The sequence below is a fragment of the Colobus angolensis genome, unplaced genomic scaffold (assembly GCF_000951035.1).
Source record: "Colobus angolensis palliatus isolate OR3802 unplaced genomic scaffold, Cang.pa_1.0 Scaffold189, whole genome shotgun sequence".
Taxonomy (NCBI): Eukaryota; Metazoa; Chordata; class Mammalia; order Primates; family Cercopithecidae; genus Colobus; species Colobus angolensis.
Window position 1 is genome coordinate 2,385,072 of NW_012115032.1, and position 5,784 is coordinate 2,390,855.

Consider the following 5,784-nt stretch of genomic DNA (forward strand, 5'->3'; position numbering starts at 1 on the left):
CTGCTGCCTTGCAGTTAGATCGCAGACTGCTGTGCTAGCAATGAGGAAGGCTCCGTGGGCGTGGGACCCTTCCAGCCAGGTGTGGGATATAATCTCCTGGTGTGCCGGTTTGCTTAAAGTGCAGTATTGGGGTGGGAGTTACCCGATTTTCCAGGTGTTGTGTGTCTCATTTCCCCTGGCTAGGAAAAGGGATTCCCTTCCCCCTGGCGCTTCCCAGGTGAGACGATGCCTCGCCCTGCTTCAGCTCTCGCTGGTCAGGCTGCAACAGCTGACCAGCCCCGACTGTCCAGCACTCCCTAGTGAGATAAACCCAGTACCTTAGTTGAAAATGCAGAAATCACCTGTCTTCTGTGTCTTCTGTGCACTTGTGCTGGGAGCTGTAGACTGGAGCTGCTCCTATTCGGCCATCTTGCTCCACCCCCCGCCAGTCCTTTATTAGGAGCCAATATTCCTTAAGTTATGCAGATTTATTATTAACAAATTATAAAATTATACTTCTATATACTTTTATTTCTATACTTTAAGTAATTTTTCCAACATGTTTTAGTAAGTAATATTTTATAAATCAGAGTATAATAAATCAGAATTCACAAAAGCGAACAAAATGAATTCCCATCCAATGCAACTAAATATTATATTGGTTACTTGTCCCATAGAAAAAAGACTTAGAGTGGTAAAGCCAAGAATCCACTCCCTCTGGGTATTTTACAAATTGGCAAATATTTCTTTGAACTATTTCAAGGGAAATTGATGTCTTAATGCTGCATGGTTTTATAAAATTTATGAAACAGGAGTGAAACCTTTCTTCTTTCTGGTGATATTCAACAATATGTTAAATAAAATATCAGTATTTATATGTTTAAGAATATTTGCCATTCCAGAAATATAATACTGCAGTGTCTGGCTGTGATTCTTAGTATTCCTGGATTTTTAATAAAAAGTATAGGAAAAATTGAATATTTTTGAGCAATATGTAAATTTAAAGGAAATGGATAGTAGCTTCTTCTGGGAAAACTAAAAGCTCAAAATCTATGTAATGAGATTTTAGTAAATATTATATGCAAGATCTTGTCCTTCTTCTTCATATTCTCTTTACTGACTAGGAGTTAATTCCATTTGCATGCATAAGAAACCTGACTTGTTCCCTTAGAGGATTCTGCAGAACTTACATTCCAATTCGCTCTTCCTTTGCCAAGAAAGATTCACTACATCAAATTGTGATCTCTCTGAGGTCCCTAACACCAAAGGAAGAGAAGAAAGATAACATTAGAAAAAGAACCATGGGTTCTTGAAATAATACATCCATTACCCTGTCCTTCTGTCCTACCCTTAAAAATGTTTCCTCACAAATATGCTTTATTTAAGATATATCTCATTCACTTATCCACCTACATAGCTATCTTTCCGTATCTCCAAACTAATATTGTCCAGACTACTTTGTCTTTTTTCTGTTGCTGTTGTTTACTTTTCCACATACTTGAAGAAGATCTAAGAGTCATTCTATAGGCAATATGTAGTTATTACCAGCACATTATGAAATGTACAATTCTAAGAATGGTTCTTACATTTTTTTCAGAACAATTTGTTTTCCAACAAATGATTCTTTCTAATATTTTTTGTAAGCATGATTTTTTCATCAGTATACACCAAGAACAATTTAAATTAATGAAGGTATAAACATATGCACATATGAATATGTGCATATCCAAACTTACATGCACACATGTATGGGTACACACACATACATATGTGTTCATACTTTTGTTTCAGAGTCTTTTATGAGGTTCATGGAGACAAAAAGTCCATTGATTGCTAATACTGAAACAAAGAAAAGGAAATAATGATTTTCAGATATATATTAAAATTACTGCATTGTTTCACATTACTCATAAAAAATCGGTACTAAAAAAGCGTACACATTCTTATGTGGTTTCTTTTCCATTGATCATTCTCCATTTTATTTTTTGCAATTCTTTGGTACATTTAGCAGCTTATGCCAGTTTTTCCTCTGCAGTTCCTGCTTCAAGGCAAACTTTACCATGCATTATTTCTCATCCATTTGTTTATTGACTCATCTTTTAAACAGACATCAAACATATATCATACACACTTCTGTCCAATTGCTCCATATAGATATACTATATAGTTTATCATTGTCAAACCCTGCTTACTTCTCCTCCCAGGAGATTGTAGGTTGAGTGAAATTCATTGTTGGCCAAGATGAAGAGACTGACATTGAGATTATTGTAGGAAATCTCCAAGTACCTTCAGGTGAAAGATAGAAGTTAAGCACCTTCCGAAACTCTGATATATTATCCCTGGCCTCTTGCCACAAATCTATAAACGTGTTCTTCTGTATCTGTATAAAATACATATATCTATCATACAACCAAGGAAAATAATATTGGAATAGTTTATATGACTGATTTATGGTTTTATTACAAATTATGCTACAAGTACTCCGCTTTATGCATAAAATAGGTGTTAAGATGTGTTCATTATTTAAAATAATGATAGTTAAATTTATATTTTCTCAAAAATGTCAAAACACTTTGATCCACCAAAACATTAGGAAATGTCACAAGATAGTGCAGAAAACATTAGACCGGACTTACAGACTCTGTCTTTTTCTCCAGGTTTCTCCTTAAACAGGTAGTGTTCATAATTTTATTTAGTTTATCTTCTACTCAGTCTTATTGTCTGATATTTAATCACCTGTAATCTGTACTTATCTGAGCTACATGATCTTCTTTTGCCACATACACTCTCATAATTCACCACTGGAAATTCCCTGATAACCCCCTACTAATCATAAAATTCTGATAATAATGTTAATACTACCCATTAAGTTTTCTCCATTGTGTTCTACTTGTTTTGAATACCACTTCTCTTTGATTTTCATTTTCAGTAATTATTGTCCTTCTTCCTAATGAAATCTCCCAGGCCTTTGACTTTTCCTAATTCTTTTGTCCTAACACTCCAGGTTCTCACTTGCTTTTCAATATATAAATTCACTTTTATTCTTTTATACATAGAATTCCATCAGAAACTAAGCCAACTAATCTTTTGCTAGTACCTTGAGTGTTTTCCAACTATGACAATCTATATACTGATTCCTTATTTAAATAATAATAATGATGATGATGTACCAAATAAAGCTTTCCTTCCTCTCTGATATTGCCTGGCACTTAAAAAAGAAATTCACTGTAATCATGACACTTAGTGCACATTCATGTCATTTCAGTTCTGTTCCTAAATAATAATGTTGCAGTTTTGCTTGGCCTACCATTTATTAGTATGTAGTAGATTATCATGTTTAGAACAGTGGCTGCTGACTTTTTATTTTGATTTTTAAATTCAACTTCTATTTTATATACAAGGCTTACATGTACAGATTTCTTACATAGGTATATTGCACCCAGGGAGTGAGCATAGTATCCAATAGGTAGTATTTCAGCCTATACTTCTCCCACCCTCTCCCACTTTTACTAGGCAACAGTGTCTATAGTTCCCATGTTTATGTGTAGATGTGTGCTCAATGTTTAGCTCCTAATTATAAGAGAGAACAGGCCTGGCGCGGTGGCTCAAGCCTGTAATCCCAGCACTTTGGGAGGCCGAGACGGGTGGATCACGAGGTCAGGAGATCGAGACCATCCTGGCTAACACGGTGAAACCCCGTCTCTACTAAAAAAATACAAAAAACTAGCCGGGCGAGGTGGTAGGCACCTGTAGTCCCAGCCACTGAGGAGGCTGAGGCAGGAGAATGGCGTAAACCCAGGAGGCAGAGCTTGCAGTGAGCTGAGGTCCGGCCACTGCACTGCACTCCAGCCTGGGCGACAGAGCGAGACTTCATCTCAAAAAAAAAAAAAAAAAAAAAGAAAAAAAGAAAAGAGAGAACAGACAGTATTTCATTTTCTCCTACCGTGTTTTCTTAGAATAATAACCTCCAGCTCCATCCATGTTGCTGCAAAGGATGTGATTTCACTTTTTTATCGCTGCATATTATTCTGTGGTAATATGTACCTCATTGTATTTGTCCAATCTACCACTGATGGGCACCTAGGTTGATTCTTAGTCTTTGCTATCATAAATGGCATGGCAGTAAACATACAATTACATATGTCTTTTTCAGTATAGTAATCTATTTTTCTTTGGTTATATACCCAGTAATTGGATTGCTGGGTAAAACGGTGGCTCTATTTTAAGTTCTTTAAGAAATCTCCAAACTGTTTTCCATAGTGGCTGAACAAAATTCACATTCCCCTCCAGCTGTATATAAATGTTTCATTTTCTCTGTTGCATCGCCAGCATCTGTTGCTTTTTGGCGTTTTAATAATAGCCATTCTGACTGGCATAGGTATTTCATTGTGGTTTTGATTTACACTTATCTGATAATTGGTGATGATAAACATGTTTTCATATGTTTGTTGTATAATTGCACGTATGCCTTTGAGAAATGTCTGTTCATGTCCTTTGCCCATATTTTAACACAATTTTTTTGTTTTTTATTTGTGGATTTGTCCTTATAGATTCTGGATATTAGGTCTTTGCTGGATGCATAGTTTGTTGATATTTTATCCCATCCTGCCGGTTGTCTGTTTACACAATTGATACTATGTTTTGCTGTGAGAGGTTCTTCAATTTCATGAGGTTCCACTTGTCAATTTTTATTTTTGTTGCAATAGCTTTTGGAGACATAGCTAGAAATTCTTTGTCAAGGCTGATTTTGAACAGGGTATTTTCTAGTTATTGTTCTAGACTTTCTATACTTTGATGTCTTACATTCAAATCGGTAATCCATCTTTACATTTTGTACATGATAAATGGTAAGGGTCCAGTTTCATTTTCTGCATAAGACTAGTCATTTATCTCAGCACTATTATTGAATAGATAGTCACTTCCCCATTGATTTTGTCAGCTTTGTCATACAACCAAAGAAAATAATATTGAAATAATATTGAAAATAAAAGATCAGATGTTGTAGATGTGTGGCTTTGTTTCTGGAGTTTTCTATCCTGTTCTATTGGTCTCTGTGTGTTTTTGTTCCAGTACCATGCTGCTTTGTTTACTGTATACTTATAGTATAGTTTAAAAAAATGTGTTGTCTCTGGCTTTATTCTTATTGCTTCAGATTACTTTGGCTATTTGGGCTCTTTTTTGGTTTCATGTAAATTTTAGAATCTTCTTTTTCTAATTCTTTGAAAAATGACATTGATTGACTGATAGAAATACCTTGAATCTATACATTGCTTTGGGCAGTGTAGCCATTTTAACAATACTGATTCTTCCAATCCATGAGTATAGAATGGTTTTTCCAATTATTTTTGTCTTCTATAATTTTTTTCAGTAGCATTTGATATTTCTCCTTGTAGAGATCATATATCTCCTTGGTTAGCTGTGTTCTGAGGTATTTCATTTTCTTTGTGACTATTGTAAATGGGATTATATTCTTTATTTGACACTCTGCATAGACATTACTACATCAGAAATGAACTACTGATTTTTGTACACTGATTTTGTGTCCTGAAAACTTACCAAAATTGTTTATCAATCCTAGTAAGCTTTTGACAGAGTCTGTAGGCTTTTCTAGGTATATAATCATATCATCAGTAAAGAAAGATAGTTTGAGTTTGTTTCCTATTTGGATACCTTTTATTCTTTTTATTGCCTGATTGCTCTGGCTAGGACTTCCTGAAAACTTACCAAAATTGTTTATCAATTCTAGTAAGCTTTTGACAGAGTCTTTAGACTTTTCTAGGTATATAATCATATCATCAGTAAAGA